General features: G+C 38.1%; 1 protein-coding gene across 2 annotated transcripts in view; it reads right to left on the bottom strand.

The window, feature by feature from the left end:
• The window catches only part of peak1 (pseudopodium-enriched atypical kinase 1), a 107,078-nt gene that overhangs the window by 41,224 nt on the left and 47,697 nt on the right, over positions 1-18,157 (bottom strand). For both annotated transcript variants that reach the window (XM_041996963.1, XM_041996965.1), the window contains one exon: positions 7,274-7,350. The gene's annotated coding sequence lies outside the window, so the exon portion shown is untranslated. The remainder of the gene's footprint in view (positions 1-7,273; positions 7,351-18,157) is intronic.

Raw genomic sequence — 18,157 nt, 5'->3', positions numbered from 1 at the left:
GCATCTTGTGTCAGTAACTTGGCTGTGTGATTAAAAGTATATATAGTGTAAAGTAAATACTATGATTTTATTATATCATTTTTTGGTGATATCAGCCACCCCTAATGTCATATAATGATATAATTTGGTCTGTTTGTAATCACATGCAGTAGACAAGCAGCACTGCATCAGCACATTTGGGTATCCAAGTGAAACAAATTAAGAGAAACAATCAGTGAGACTTGGTGACAAAGCAAGTGTGAGCCAACTTACAAATAAAAAACATAAAAGAGGGTAAGCAACTACACTCTAGTGCTGTGTCTAGTATAAGTTCTGGGAGAATGGTTGCCTTTTGGCCTGGGAAAGAGCCGGTGAAGGTCCCTGAGGAGACCAACCCGCTGGCCTACAGAAAAACACCAGCACGTGTCAAAGCAGACACATCCAGATGTGAAGAAGTACACAATACATGCAAAAAAAACACAGACTGAACCACACACACTTCCCACTCAACTGGGATTTATTATATAATATTTGCTTTGAAAACACAAAGCATGTTTTAGGGAAATAGTGCACCAGCATGAAGTTATTTACATTCAAATATGTTTGTCTCACACCAAAAATATATTGTTACTGTATTTCAATACACCCCAAGTATTCCATAACCCTTATTTAAAACATAAAATATATAACCGATAGAGGCACGCTGTATTTAAAAAGTGTATTCTCACTGATGTGTTCCTTAACAATGGCTTATTTGGCATCCATCCGGCCACTACCTCTACTCTAAACCCTCTCCAGCTAGTAAAAGTCAGTCTGAAGGTGACTCTTGGCTTATCTCTTGCTCTGCTTTTCTCTCTTTTCCTCTGATAATATACTCTTGTATTTCTTTGATGAATCAGCCATAGTGCACTATTAAAAAGGCTAGTGTTGATATCCAGTTGCTAGCGTATGACACTGTACACAAAGCAAAACTCTGCTGTTAAGTGACGCAGCGTTGTTGAAAAAAAAAATGTGAAGTGTGGTTTCTTAGCCATGGGATCTTGTTGACTAACAACAGCTTCAGGAATGTATAGTAAATGTCAGAGTATAATCAAAACGAGTGAGAAACAGAATTTTAAGATTAGTGCTACTTCAAAAAGAGCTGACTAGAAGTTTCTGAAAAGGTTCATTTTTATTTGATTAATTAGCTCAGCGGCTATCTTCTTGAAGGAATAAAATCACAGATAGCTGGTTGTACCATTTGATGTCTGTTGTCACAAATTTGCAACAAACCGCTAAACCGCTGCTGATTTGTGGAATATTTGATATTATCGATTTATTATTTGTCTCACTTACTTATTTTCTAAATTTACTAATATTTGATTGAATTTAATTTTATTCCAGTCTTTTTCTTTTTTTCCCTTTATTTTATTTTCTTTTTTTTTAATCAGGAAATTATAAATAAATGTAGGCATTAAGTGGTTAAGGTCCTCTTTAATGCAGCAATTCATTTTGTATAATATGATAATTTGGACTAAAACAGATAAATAAGGGTTTGCTTTAAAACAGGAACTACTATAAGACTGATTAGCAATCATCTGCCTTGCTTTAAACGCTAGCTGGCTTTCCATCTAACGGTAAAGTCTTTACAAAGCAAACTTTTGAAATGATTTTCGGTAAATACATATTGAGCTAACCTCTAACATGCTTACAGCTAATAAAATTGTATGATGTCAGCGGCTAAACAGAAATACAAAATCAGACTTTTTCACCATATACTTGAAAAAAATGGCCATGTCTTCAGGAATTATAATAGGTGATACATGTGATTTAAAATAGCTTCCAGACTGCTTACACGCGTTTATTTTTTCATGAACTCAACCTGGTCACATTAATCTTAAAAAGAACAAAATGCTCATTGTGTATCAGGTAAATCAGAATTGAATGGCCGTCTCAGTGTCCACAATGTTCTTGACATCGGAGCAGGTATAAACGTGTAATGTGATATTGTCAGATTAGTGGCTTGACTCTGTACTTCTTAGCTTTTCTCAGGGGAAACTAAACCGTCCTCAGCAGTCTGCAAATTCCATGCTATTGTAGACAAAGACCACAAAGAAAAAAGCCAACAGAAGACCACTAAAAGTGATCTGGAGCTTATTCAACATGAAACCTGATGGGCTCTAGCAGGAGCCACATTTCTTTTCCTGGCATGTCGAGAGGAAATTTACACATGCTGGTTCTACAAAACATAAATGGCAACTATCATGTTAATAAGCTGCACAGCCAAAATGCAAGGCTATTAATAGCAAAAATACAGATTTTTTTTTTTCCCAACTCTTTCAGCTTTTTCTCCTCTCCAGTCTGCCAAACTATTACACACACAAAAACACTCACCAACACCCCCCACACTGTGGTGTTCAACTGACAGCGATCAGCCTGGGGCAGGGAGGCAATGACTGGAGAACTCATGATGGTTTTCTCATCCTTTACTAACAATCCTCCTCCTCCCACCTCTGCTTCCACTCCATGCACACTAAGGAAAAAGAGGCATGCTTGGCACCAGGAATCACTTAGGGTAGCAAATCACTAAGAACGGGATCTTCTTAGGATGCCAGTGGGGATGCAGTGAACAGCAGTCAGCTGGGATCACAGAAAATTCCTCTGGCTTCAAGACTGTAACATCACTTTGACACACTAGCTTTAACTGCCTGCAGTAGTTTACTAAAACAGTCTTCTGAGGCAAGGCAGGCAGCACATTCACATCCTGTGATAAAACTGCCATAAAAATCTCTCATAGTCTATATGAAACAGGCTAGTCACTACTATTGCATAATCATTCATGAAACGTTTTTAAAAAGCATTGTACATGTTAAGAGTTGTTTTGACAAAGATAAAGATGACACTGGTCAAAATTCATCATTTTTGCAAACATTAATTGAACACCAGCATATCAAGGCTTTAATTACTCATTCTGAAGAAAAGCAGTGAGAATCTATAGGCTGAATGTGTAGTAAATTCCAAGAGACAGGAGCAGCCTCAAGACAAAATTAAGCTAGAAAGGCTTGTCCTACTTTCCTCAAAGAACAAACGCCTGTTTCTGCAACACTTCTCAATTCTGGGTGAAAATAAAGGGAGGGAAAAGATTTGATAACAGTTCCCAATTACCACCACTGAAAAGAAACTGTTTCTGTAAGAGAAGAAATTCTCTTTCTCTTCCCATGATGGTTTTGGACAGAGTTAGGCTGATGGTGATGTGGGACAGACTCATTTCACTAATGACTTAAACATGTCTTTGTTTCTCTGCCTGCTAACGGCATTCTCTGGAGAACAGCTAAGCTAATCCAAAAATCAGGCTTCAGTTTGGACGGCATTCTCAGTTGGCTTCATGTGTTGTATGAAATCAGGCCGTTTATTCTCAAATGTGACACACTTTGACAGAAAAAAAGGGGGAAAAAATCAGCATTGGAATGTAAAAAGAAAATCGGTGGACTCACTGAATTTCTGTTTCATATCAAACATTTACTTTTGTGTACTTGTCAAAGACAAGTTCACACAACAAGACATCCACTCCTTTGTAGTTTACAAAAATAGCAATACAACAGCAGCAATTGTAATAGCAGCCATAACAAAACTCAGAAAGCCCAGAACGGTCCATTGTTTGGAATTTCTAGCAGTCTTTGGTAACACAGGTTTATAGTACACTTTGACCTTTTATTTCTCTGAAATAACACTGAATAGAAGCAGAACAGGGCCAGGAAATAACTATATCAAGAACATGGAAAGTAATACCACGTCATCCAATTACTGAACACCACCAGCAGCAGAAAATAATGGTTACAAAGGAAATCAGAGTAGGCAGGGGAATGGTTAACACTATTCTAAGCTACTATCATTTCCAAGTGAAACGCACAAGAGATGGACAGAAGATGTCAAAAAGCTTTGAAAGAAAGAGCACCTTACAAAAGGTGGCTTTGCTTTGACATGAACAAGCTTCTTCTTATTATTTTGTTGTATCACTTTTGCTTCCAGCCTTGAACTGAACCAGCCCTGGAACTGGTGCACATTCAAGATTAAGCCCATCTGGGCTATAAAAAAAAAAAATGCAAAGATTTCACACATTTCCTGTTTGCGAGGAAGCATTTTGCCCGCTGTTTTGTTCTTTTGACGCACATTTATCTGTTGGCATAAAAGCGATGGCTATAAGGAAAATATGTCATTTAATACAGGATTTTACCCATTATAGTATTTTGTTTCTCCAAGGTGAACATTTAATTAATTTTCATTCAGATTTTTTATCCAAAACTAAAGTAGAGCTAGTTGTAAAATGTCAGGTTCGGGACATTAACCATCTAATGTTTTTATATACACATACACAGACACACACAGTGACATATGTGGTGGGAGCTGTGGATGCTGAGCACATGTAAACATAGGACCCAAACCTGCTGAGACACAGTGACACAGATGGCTGCCTTTTACCCAGCTGGCACTGAGACATATGGAAACAGAGATCATTACTGAGATAATAAGTGTATGACAGAGGAGGCAAAAGGTAAGTCATCAACAAAATTCTTACAAGTAGTAAAAAGGGAAGAACAATCTGTATGAACATTGGCTAGATTATCAATGGGATGGTTAATAGTTTCATGGTGACAGTGGATAAAACACCTTGTTATGTGAAAAAGATGCTACATAGGTAAAACAAAAAAAAAATAAAAGTGCAGGGAATAACCACTGAAATCTGCATGTAATAGCTCATTTTTGGTTTAATCAGACAAAATTGCTCCATTTTACTGCTGCTATCGAGGCACAAGGAGCACATCACATCCAGCTGGCAAACAAAGTGAAGCTTTAACGCCTACAGATATGACTTTTGTAAAACCAAAACAGAACTGAAAGACCAGAAACACAACTGCAACACATACACACTACATACCCAATAAATAAATAACTTTAAACAACTGATAGTACAGCGGCCACATTTCCAATCAAATCAGTCTAGCAGCCAAGTCCTGCTGCACCCAGACATGTTTTATTTATCATTATTTCTCTTCAGTTTGTCCTTCACTGTGCACCAAGATGCACTGAATGTCTGAAAGTAAAGTGTGCAAGCTTAAGACTTTACAAAAAGCTAATTTTAACAGTTGTCCTCGTCTTGATTCTTGATGAAGGGAGTGGAGATAAGTTTGTTTGGTTACTTGAATTAATGGATACGGGATGGATTTAAAAGTATGACGAAGACACAGAGTAAGGAAAAAAAAAACAGAATTGGGGAAAGTGGATGCAATGAAAATCCTGATAATAACAATCGAGTTGAGGCATCCTGAATCTTAACAGAATCAATTTGTTAGGTGCCTAAGTTAGCACACTCCTAATAGGTGTGCATACATTGATGAGTCAAGCTGATGTTTACTTTGAACAGGCTATTTAATAGACCTACTGTCCTTGACACAGTAAACATGCACGGGAGGGGAATCAAGCTTTTAAAGCTGGAAACTTTTAAAGTTACAAGGTTCTATGTAAGTGGCACAATACACTACATGTATCAAGTAGTCAAACTGGATGGAGGAATCTTTACATCTTAATTTCCCCACACATGAAGTCAAAATTCTTGTTACTATAATGCTTCAGTGCAAGCTTGCTGTCACGCATCTTTTCTCTTATTATATGTCATAAGCTGCTTTAACCAAAGTACCAGAATCCTAAAATGTTAAAGAGATCTTGCAGGGCAGTGGCATTATTTACTCTGAAATTTCTCCAGATTTTCCACTCAAGCCCAAAGTAAAACTCCAGATCGTTAACAGGTAAGACAATGTATAAAATGCAAGCAAATATTCTGGCGCATTTGCTCTCTTTGTACACATAGTTTACATTCGACTGACCTGTAAGCTGTTTTCTGCTCGCTCCCTGTTGTTGTGAATGTGTATGGATACATGCACTGCTCATATCAATAACCTAAGGACTTTTACAGCATTTTCTTCCTCTATTTATTTCTCCATTTCCTTATAAAGCAAGTACAGCTAATGGGTGGATAACGTTGCTGCTGAGTGATGTAGAGCTGAAATAGATGGGACAAAACTGAGAAGATGATGCTTCAAACTGACTGGAGAAGAGCTGAGAGATGCAGCTGGGAAAGGGTCACTGCATTCGGTCAGTCGGCCCTGTTCTCACCACTTGTACTTGACAATAGGATCTGTATTGATGAATCAAATAAAATAACCACCAAGTCGTTTAATCTATTTATTTTTCATGCATATTTGTCCTCACAAGTTAGGAAAACGTGCATGAAGATAGAATTAAAGGAAGGCACAGATATGCTCTACAATTAAAGAGGAGCATGTTTTTCTACTACAGCAGCAGCTGCAGTACACCAGGGGAAAGGAGGAAGGTTCTTTGAATTTTCGTTGCAACCTTCAGAGGACGTTCATGGAACATTTTAAAAAAGTTTTCATCTCAAAGACCCAGGCAACATTCTCCAGCATCACAGCCAGATTTACTTGAACCTTCAGCTTGTTAGTGGTGCACGTCTGCAGCTGGAACAGCCTCTAAATAAATAAATACAGTTGGAAAAATAAATACAGGCAAAAAATGCAAGATTGGAAATAATAAGGACATAAATATGACTGTGATAAATAAAAAGTGTCAGTAAATAATTAAATAAATAAAATGTTAGATGAAAATAAAATACAGAAATAAATAATTTTGGGATAAGAAAATGTAAAAGGAAAATAATACAGAAATGAATTCCGGCATAAAAATAAAGGAGGAAAAGAATTTTTAAATCAACAAATAAATAAACTGAACTAAAAATGACAGAAAAGTAAATAAATATGAATGTTAACACAATGTTTCAAATCAAAACAGCCGAAAATGACAAAAGAAATATAAAGTTGTGTGTTTTCTTAATGAAAACATTATTTTACATTTTTTGTATTAATGATTGGCACATCACTGTGTTTATGGAGCTATTTTTATATTTCTGTATTTACATTTTTTTGGCAGTTTCGGTCCTCCATATGAGAACAGCGAAGACAGCAAAATCAGCAGAATAATGATCACAGGTGGAGAGACTGATGGCAGCTTGAATAGCTTTTAAGATAAATAACCAAATTCTCTCGACATCACCTTTCAGTGTGACAAAAAAACCACCACAAGTTAAGTTTAGAGAAACACATACTGAAAAATTATAAAGACAAACTAAAGGTCTGTTAGTTGATGTAGCAAAAAATAAATAAATAAACAAAAAAGAAAGACATAACAAACCACAAAAAGATCAAGACACATAAAAACCACCACAAAATAGAAGTTAACTCACAGTGCAATGAATCAAGCAGCAGCACTGGCAGCCATGGAGTCCCAGTTGGTGGAGCAGGGGGCACCTACTGCTGGAGCCTGGAGACAGAGAGACAGAAGGCAGAGAGTGTACAAAACTCTGAGAAAAAAACACACAAGACTGATGATGAAAAGGGAAAACGAGAAAATAAAACCAAGATGGAATGAGAGAGGGGAAAGCATTTGATACTTTGCCTGAAGCAAAACTCAGAACTTGGCGGCTCATTTTCAGAGCAAGTCATTGTTCTGGCACGACGATACAGAACAGCTATCATATTTACTGGTACACCAATCGCCCATGCAAAGTCATCTCAAGGCTGCTGACATAAATGCACACTGAGCTTCAGGTAACACTACGGTCTTGTTCTTACAATTTTTATTCTTTCATCCAATAGAAGTTCTAAGGTAAAGGGAGTGATAAAGATGGCCTGGAAGTTTGCTGTGGGCCCTCAGTGCCTGATTATTCCCATTAATTGTTAAATCTGTCTGTACTTTTATATGCTGTACAAACATGGATGCCACCATTTCTAATTATGTTAGCTTTGACTAATGACACTCCTTTGAGCAGCACACCACCAGCTGCTTTATTACTCAAACCTGAGATTTAGTGGTACAGTCAACACCAAAGGTACCCCGTCTTCATCCTCGATGAAGAACAAATGTTGCTGCATTACAGCCAAAAACACAATCTCACACAAATAACTTATAATACGCTGCAGGGATTCTACGTGGTTTTAATTTCAAGACAGATTCTCAATCTAACAAAAGTGTTTTGTTTTTTGTTTTTTTTTAAGTATTTGCATATTTTTACTTTATAAATATATATCCTCAATTAAGCATATGCATCCTCCTCATCCTGGTATCCACGGTGCTGGAAATAAACCAGACAGTAGCAGTTCTCCTAAACCAGTTGCCAGGTTTTATGCAAACTGTGAATGGAAGACATACTTTGTGTCAGCGAACTGGCTCTTCTCATCTGCAAATTCTATCCTCCTTTTGTTACAGGATCCGTTAGAGGTGCTGTATTGAGCATAAAATAGGTGTTGCTACGCAACCAAGAAAAAATGTGAAGAGACAAAGCCAAAGCTATTGTTAGATATTAAATATTCAATGTTTTAAAAAGCCACTAATGGAGCCGAGGACAGAGCAGCTTATTTGGGATAAAAATAACTATAGTCATTTCAGGAACCTTGGCTTTTTTTTTCCTTTTCTTTTATGCACATTTATTTGAGGAGATAAAAAACAAACAAAAATCATCATCTGTCAGAGGAGAAAAGCCTTGAAAGTTATCAGGTAATAAAACTGTCAGCATACCAACGAGTAAATGCAGTTTGATTTCTGAATTGTACCTTTGCTCCAGAATAGTCCAAAACACTAGTAAATCTGTAATGCCTGTATCCTCACTTATTGGCAAACAAAAAGATAATTAGTACACAGCTTGTAACATAGGTTGAGGGGATTTTAAAAGTACTTTATGCTTCACATTTTCTACCAATTACTCATATTCACCATAAAAGTAGACTGGAAAACAATTGATCAGTCTGGCTGCTTTTTTTTTTTTTTTTTCAATTTTGTGGCCATCTAGTCCCTTGGGTTGCTTTCTTCACAGCTTTGGTCGTTTCCCAGATGTCCAAAGATAATTTTACTAAAATAACTGACTAAATAACTCATTCAGGAAGCATATCATCGATGTTATCAGCCGTGGTGCTAAATCAACGTTCTATCAGTGAAGTATGTGCAATGATGTTTGTATTTGCATAATAGATTACAAGAAGTTATTAGCTTGTATTGCTAATAATAGCTAGACGTCTGAGCAAAAGGAACCAGAAAAAACTGTGTAAAAGCATTTGATTGAAGTGTCTGCTGTCTGTCTGATTTTATATGAATATTTCCATTGCCTCATCCATCATAATTTTTTAGCGAAATGTTGTGTCTGTTATTGTAACTCGGCATGTAGTTTCGTGGAGAAAAAACATGTTGGTGTGAAACCACTTCTCAGGTCTTACAGAGTTTTGGTTGAAAAACAGCAGTGATGGTGGAGACACTGTCTTTACATGAAGATCCTATGAATATAACACAGACTATTCAATAAGGTCAAACATGCTGAAAAGCGCTTCACAGCGGTGTGGTGGTTCTCTCCGGGTTCTCCGGCTTCCTCCCACCGTCCAAAGACATGCATGTTAAGTTAATTGGTTACTCTAAATTTTCGCTAGGAGTGAGTGTGTGTGTGAATGGTTGGCTCTGTGATGGACTGGTGACCTGTCCAGGGTGTACCCTGCCTCTCACCTGCTAAATGCTGGGATAAAATGAAAAAATACATTAATCTCACAGCGAAATTATAAAACACAATGATGAAGACATTAACAGTACTGTCTTGTGTATGAAAAGGGCTTAGTGATCATTTAAAAGCTGCAACCAGTACTATCGGGTTTGTAAATGTTTTATGCCATTAGATGTGATTTAAAAAACAGATGGACTGATTCTCCTTTCAGTAGTGCTGTCCCACAAACACACTGATCCATATGTACAGGGGAGCAGACTACACAACTCACCCCTGAACCAACCTCCAGAGCATCTTAATGATCATACATTGACAGTGTTTCCCACACTTTTATATTCAGGAGATGCCCCAACCTCTCAAATGGCACCCACCGCCCCCCTCCCACAGGGCCAAGTTCCTTTATTATTTAATTGCATCTTCTATACAGCGCCAGATGACAACAAACTCATTTTAGGTTCCCTTTCCTCGGGTTTATACTTTGTCCGTTTATTAAGAAAACCAAACAGTCTGATTGTATTTATGTTATTTACATAACAGAATGTTGCAGCAGAATGTTGCAGCAACATTCACAGGCGAGGATACTCCCCACCAACCAGATGAAATCTAACAGAAAACAGAAAACACTCCCAGGGTGGAGATGGTGGAAACACTCGTGTTACACCTGTCCATTGAGGAAACATGCAGAGCTAAACAAGCTAAATCTACTCATCACTGTAGTAATTTCTGAGGCCTGTTATGTCTTGAAAGTGATCAAATGTTCTTAGTATTATTATTATTATTAATGCCAACATGTCATCTGAGATCTGAACTTTAAGCATATTTAGAGTAGAGGTGGGAATCTTTAGGCACATCACTATTTGATTACAATTCAGATGGCTGCAGTGCGATTATAAAACAATTACTGATGCATCTCTGCGGGGTGACACTCAAAGAGAAAGAGTAGGTGTGTTTTTTTAACTGTTGATTTATAAATATAGATAGTTTGATAGATTGACTGACATGGTTTCTCATATTTGTCGTGACAAACAATGAAGAAAACTCATGTATCAAGCTTGGATAAACTAACTGTTTCCACTACATAGGAACAAAAAAAGGAGCTGCATCAGATCCTAGCAGTTTTGAGTTGACCATATTTCAACCAGAACTTTTGCCATGTATGTCCACATCTCACCACAAGCCATTTCTCCCAGCCAGAGTCACCTATTGTCTCACGTGTGTTTGTTTTGGTTGGGTTTTACCTACAATGCCCTGTGTTAAACCCAAAATCAGCTTGGCATTGTAGGAGAGCTTCTGCATTTGGTTTACTTAAAGCTAAACGAGAGCAACATATGTAGGTGGCCAGAATTCGTTCTTTGATCCACATCGGAGTTCATTTGCGCATTCACACATCCACACATGAACCAGGCCTTCCAAGCAAACAAACTCGCATATTGAAGTGTGAGGGACTGAGGCCAAGAATGAAGAGAGCACAGGCTTGGGCCTCTCTCACACAGCAACTTCCCCAGGAACTGGCAACTCACAGAAAACACATTAACTGAAAGTAAACCAAATTAACAAAGTGACAAAAATGAGTCAAGTAAATGTCTGCATCCAATTAGCTAACCACCCAGCCAAACCTGCTAATAAAGTGTAAGATATAAAACAAAATGGTAGGTATTACAAATAAAGTGTCTATTGAATTAAATGAAATAAGGAAAAGGGTTACAGGACTGGGTTCGGTGTGTGTGGCTGCCTAGGTGGCCATCACATGAAGATGAAGTACTTTCACATGCTAGCTTTTAATGCAGGGGGTACCAATCAAATTTCAAACTCAGCCATCACATCTGTTATGTGCACACTTCAGACAGGTCACAGTTGAAATTGTGGCATGACTTCACAACTGAGTGCATCGGGCAAATGATGTAGCCATTATCACGCGAATTTATTGTGTCTGTATTTCTGTACAAGGAGAGAGATTCTCCTAAATTACCTCCCTGCAAGTCTTTCAAGTGTTTGTGTCTGTCAACGTAGGTTCCATGGCACGCATGTCCATGCCTTGCCTCTTGGTGTTAACCACAAACCCTCCCTCATGCCTTGTAAACCACAGCTGCTTCAAGTTTTCCATCTGCTACCTGTGAATTCCCTTCTACAGGACTCACAGCACTCACATACTGTTGGTTTGGCTCCTCAGAGGCATCAACTTCCAGGTACACCATAAGCATGTGTAGCTGCTTTTACAGTACACTATAATAACAGGAGTCTAAATGGTGGACTGGAATGCTCAGCTGTGAGCAAGCTTCTAAATGACTGTCGCGTCATCTTAAAACCTTCTCGTGTTTATTGTATAGGAAAAAAGAAAAATGGGGAAAAAAAAGATGTTTGTCAAAAGGGTTTCAATATATCAATGTATCTATGTCTAAAATATAGGTGACTTTATTTTCATGAATGAACATGAACACGGTTTAGGTGATTTCATGCGGACTCACTCTCATTAACACCAGAGACGCTGAGTTTTATAGGACATTGCTAAACTTCTAAAAATAAGTGCAGAAAAAACTGTGTGATGACAGTTAAAATAAAAAAAATACACCACAAACATAGGAGCAATATTTTGTGTTATTTGTTCCTGTGTAGCTCCAATTTGAAAGCAGGATTAAGTTATAATGGCTCTAAAATCTAACAATTTATCAATTGCACACGCAGCTGTCAAGCCAGACATAAGAAGTAACCACATGCCCTAAGCAACCTACCCTCCACTTCATTTAAAAGAATTGCAGTTTATTCCCGTCTTAAAATATAAGACCTGTTTTTTTCTTAAACATGGTGTGTTCAATGCATGTAAGTCTGTGGTTGAGTACAAAAAGGCACAGGAAGCTTTTACACAACAACATGGCTCAGTGGGAGACCACAGACAAATCACCACTTAAAATCCTGAGTTTAGTGGCAGAGTTGACGCCACACAGAGAGTCCTAGACTGTGACTAACTTAACACACACAGGCCGGTTTTGCTGGCAATGCATCCACGCATGCAGTCCATCCCACTAGGAAGAATTTGTATTGGTCTCTATAGTCACTACTGTCTTCTGTCAATCTTATCTCTATCTCCATGACAACGATCTTCAAACTACTCTGAATCTTAAATAGCAGTAACTTAGACATTGGACAAGATTTTACTGCTGAAGCTGCAACTTGAATGATGCTTTTCTATAATCAGTTGTTGCTGTGGAGCCTTCTAGACTGCTTTATCTTACAGATGAGCATCATGAGAAGAACATGTATTACTTTTGGCCAGAGAAGAGTAAATAGCTCTTAAATGGCCCAAAGTGGGTCTGCCTGATTGTTTAGACTTCCTTCAGAACGTACATATATGCTTAGAATACACCCAGATTCTCATTTTGCTTTTTATAAATCTTGTTATCAATATTAAAGCTGTGCCAGATGCAAAACCTGAAAGAGTCATCATAATTGATCATGGGGTGCTGTGAATGATCTTGCATGAATGGTATTGTAATATTTTAGCAGGATCTCTATTTCACACAAGCATTTCAGGGCTCACACAGCTTAACCTTGTATTTCTGGTAAATTGTTCTAGAAAATACTAACATACTTGAAAAAGAAAAAAAAAAGATTTTTGCCAAAGTATACGCCCTCTGATAGAGTTTAAGTCCAACAGGAAACTGTGCCAGAATTTTTTATTTTTTTCCAAGTTTCAACTTTGGTTCCAGTATTTGTAGAGAATGACTTCCAAATGGTTTGTTTCCCGGTCTTACTACCTTCACTTCTCACATGTGGGTGAAATGAAGATTGGGAAAGGTGTGAAAATACACTAATTAGCACTGAAGCCTGACAAATAGCTTGGATTATTTTTAGGGTGCAGTAAAACATTTAAACTACAGAACAGAAGAAAGTTTAAGAGCTCCAGGAACTCATTTCTAAACAGATAAGATCTTTTATCTTATGAGCCGGCGTCATGCTATCACATTATGAAATAAAATCCTGGCATGTGAAACTAAAGTAGAATAAGCCGTAAAACACAACTTTCTGAACTGCAACTCCCACTCTGCTGTAGCATTAATGTCTTGAACTAAAACCTTACACATCAGCCACCACATAGATGTGAGTCTTGCATGGTCTTCTTAAAGCTATTAAAAAAAAAAAAAGAATAAGACATGGAAGAGGGGTGGGATTATCCAATATAGAGACAACAAAAAAAAGGCATAGATAAACTACCAAACATATTAACCGAGAGCTTAACATGCACTTTTTCTTCATATTTGAGCACGGGGGAAAGGGTTGTCAAATCTCACTCTCCTTCTTCATTCTGAGTGTGCAATTCCCTTTTTCGCTTTCATGCTTCATTATCATGGATAGCTAATATCATGTTGAAATCCTTTTATTACGGCTTGAATTTCTCAGAGGATTGTGCTGAAGATGCAGCATAGAGTCTGGGGTTAAAAATGAAAGTTCCTGAAACCAGACAAAGCTTTTCTTTTGAACCTTTTTTTTTTTTTTTAGTTGAACATGCTGCTCCGAGGAAAAAAAATAAATCAGCACCGACAAGGCTGAGATAAAGACCAGCTGCTACAATAGTGTAGAGATTAACTGAAAAGAAACACAAACTCCAGCAATCCTGCCATATTCTACATTGTGCAAGTAGGAAAGCTAGCGCCAGACCTGTATATGAAAACCTTTCATTACAATGTGAGCCAACTTGTCCAAAATCACACTTCCTGCTTAATGAGAGGGTGTCCCGTCAGGGCTGAAAGTCCCTTCTCCAATCACCTGACACCAAAAACAAGACACGAGATGGTGGTGACTCCGCCTCCTCTGCTTCTCCCACACATCACTTCATCTAATCTACCCTTTTACCATTTAGCTTGTGCATCTTCCAGTCAAGTGTGATCATCCTGCTAGCAAGCCTCTACCATACAGACCACTGGCAACAGTTGTTGAAGGCTCAATAAACCGGATCAGGAGGGATGGGAAGTGAGGAAGGAACATCAACAACAGCACAATTGTGGCAAACTACTTACAAAGCAGTGGAGTGAATCCAGAAGAGACAGCCACATGAAAAAGCCTAGTCGAGATGAGACCAGTGCATGAATGAGAGGTGGGTAGGGAGGAAGTGCTTAAGAGCCACACAAGGAGGGAGGGAACAAGTAAGAGAGTGGTTTAGTATGATAGCCAAAATATAACAGAACAAAGACACAGTGGAGAGGAGAAAAAGATGACTGAGTGCTTGACAGAAAATTATTAAAGGGAAAATGGAAAGAAGAGGAAGACAACCAGAAGTGATCGACTTTCTCCTCTCCGTGGCAAGAGTTATTCATGTTCAGTCCCCATGTGTGACAAGCCCCTGCAACAGTCACGTCATCATCCGAGTCCATTAACAACTCATTTTATTCAGAGAAGAAGAAGGCAAAAAAAAAAAAAAAAAAAGCAAGAGAGAGAGAGAGAAAGAGGCCTGTTAACCTTATGTTTTACAGGAATGGACAGAGCGGAGCAGCTGTCAGCCTCTGATCAATATGGATTCAAGCACAAGCAAACCCGGGTCTGCCAACATTAAATTTAATAGACGTATCAATAGCTAAGTGGTTTGTAAAGACAACAAGTATAGACAGTGGATGTGACATCGCATCATTACATAAGTAATATCAAAAAGAAAGAGGAATGGAGCACTGTAGCAAATCATAAGGATCAGCACAGAAGCAGACGCTGGTACACTTGACAACCGAGGGTCTTTGTTCATTTGCAAACAGACTATCCAGTGGACCAAACAGAAAGTGAGATATGCCAACCATGATAAAGCATCAAGAAGAAGAAGGAGGTGGTGCAGAGTATTGTTTGTGTAGGAGGAAAGCCTTTAACTGGGGCTAGATGCCCACTTCTTCACTCCCAAAAGAAAACTGACATGCTACTTCTGCAAAAGAGAAGGGTATGACCAAGTCGAGAAATTAAGCAGTAGTAACAGTAGTCATGCAACACGTCTACCATTTAAGCAGAAACATAATGGTGTGTTTATGGAACCAATCATGCCATCCCAATGAGATATATTTCAAGGCAGTTGGCTGCCTTTACAGCAGCATCTCTTGCCAAATTAAATATCTTTAAAAGAATATAATCAGTACAATCATCAAGAAGTGAGTCATTCTAAAACAGCCCAGCCTAAACAAAACTCATCAGTATTTCCACAGCTCATACACCCAGTTTCCACTGCTGCCTCTACAGCTATGTTCAAAGTAAGTGGGCACTACGAGTGACTTTTTTACAACCAAAACAAATCAGTGGTATTCTGGCTGAATGCTTTTTAGCATTAACGGTTGATAACTACCAGCTTTTTTCCAGTGTTTAACCTCAGTGCCACTACAGGAATAAATTAGCTCAAAGCAGCCATTTCTTTGACCACACCGGGACTAAGCATGCAGATGTCACAGCAGTTGGCAGATGACGTGTTGAGGTCTATGTGGCCCCAAAATCTGTGGTAACATCTGGACCACATTTCTTTGACGCAGCAGGGACAGGGTCCATATTCAGAGGAAAACCAGGGCACTGAAGGTGCAAGGGCCTTCCAAGGACATTGTTTGTAAAGAGGAGTGAATGCTGGCTGAATAGAAGAGTGCTGCAATAGCCATTTTATGAGGTGTTAAAATGTACATGTGATATATCTTATTTCTTAAACATGCACTTCATGACATGCACTTCATAATATCTTTAATAAGCTTTACACATTTAAAAAGTTTAAAAAGAGAAATCTAAGAAAAAGAGCAATTTCTGGAGAAATGCAGTGGAGAAAATAGCATAGTCAGGAATGAAAGCCAGGGGGGGTTAACGTTAAGCAAAGGGGGGTTAAGGGCAAAGTCAAGCTTGAGGGTCATAGAAATTAGCCTTCCCTAACAAAACACAGACAGCAGATACAAGCAGAGTTTCCTGAAGGATGGATTAAAAATAAGACAGCATTTTTAGCCTCTGTGGTCACTGATGCTCCTCTATCACAGGGATCAGATTGAAGATAATGCCATGAAAATATTACTGATCTAATCGCTCCATGTGACAGCAATACTCTATGATGAGGCAGCATTTTCTGTAAACCACATGCAGATAATGACTTAAAGATACTGAACAGTTTGGCTGTAAAGATGACAAAGAAAATACAATAAAAATGTCTAATACATTTTTAGTTTGTAGAACAAAAGCTGCTTTTAGACATCACTAAATATGCATTTTTTTTCCATGTAGCCATTAAAAAAAATAAATACACCATCTTTAAGTCCCAAGGGTTTATGTAATAAGACATGATAAAAATTTTAAACTTATAACTGGGTAAATGAAACTTCAGATGAACAACATGTGAGATATTACACTGTGTCAATGTTAATTTGACAAGAACTAAGTTAAAATGTACTAGCAGTGTGTGAAAGAAAAACTTGAGTGCACTGCCCAGGTCAGGCAGTCCAACACTCAGAGAAACTGAAAAAAGAGCTACATCCTAGACTCTACAGTCCTCAGTCAGTATGTTAAATGTTTAAGTTCATGACAGTACAATTAGAAAACGACTGAGCAGGTAGGGTTGGTTAGGAGGGGCTGCAGGAGAAAGCCTCTTCTTTGCAAGTTGCATTTGAAAAATCACAAAACATCTGGATAAATATACCTTTAAACAGACAAGACCAAAGCAGCGATAGATGTTTGGTTAAAAAAAAAACAAAAAAAAAAAACAGCACAAACACCTCATACCAGCTGGTAAAAATGTTAACCTGGGATTGTTTGCAGCTACTTTGCAGCCACTGAATTAACTGTGACCTCCTCTGTATACCAAAGTTGTCTAGAGTCAAATGTAAGACCATCTGTCTCACAGCTAAAACTTGACTGAAATTGGATCTTGCATTAGGGCAACAATCACAAGCATAAGCAAATCTACAACAGGCTTCCTGAAAAAGAAATACAAAAAACAGTTCTTTTATATTGCTGCTGCTAACAGTTCTTCAAGCCTGGTGTTTACTTACTATATGCTCCATCATGTCCTGATACAAAAAGCCTTACATCTGAACAAGGTTGTACTTTTTCTTCATGACTCTATGATTTTAAGACAACCAAGCAGTTCAGCAAGGTTTTTATAAAAACTCTTTCCACTGACATTTTTCTTTTATCAGGGTAGGTTAAACTTCAAGTTCTAAATCTTTATTGACTTAAATCCCATGACTCAGCTGTTACAAACCGTCTGTTACCACACTTAATATGAGACGTCTTCCAAGAAAAATACCTGTGGTTAGGCACCATTATGTATGGCCAACCTGCCCATTATGGTTTACCGCCTCTCTTCTGTTAGTTTTGTGTTTGTATGAGGCACAACTCCTTGCATAAATATTGCCATCACATGAGCTTTTACACACAACCACCGCTGGATCCTCACCTAGCAGTTGTTTTTCATCACCACCCTCACATATGTTTGCATCTCCTACTTTATCAGCCTTATCAAGCCTTGACTTTATCAGAAAGACTATCCCTCACACGACTTTTTTATTCCTCTAACTGGAGTGACAGTGAACATAACAGGATCATCTATCCCTCTGTCCTTTGCTAAGAGCTGTCCCACATGCAAATGAGAGGACT

The sequence above is a fragment of the Melanotaenia boesemani genome, chromosome 10, assembly GCF_017639745.1.
Source record: "Melanotaenia boesemani isolate fMelBoe1 chromosome 10, fMelBoe1.pri, whole genome shotgun sequence".
NCBI lineage: Eukaryota > Metazoa > Chordata > Actinopteri > Atheriniformes > Melanotaeniidae > Melanotaenia > Melanotaenia boesemani.
This window is presented reverse-complemented; position numbering and strand designations above follow the sequence as displayed.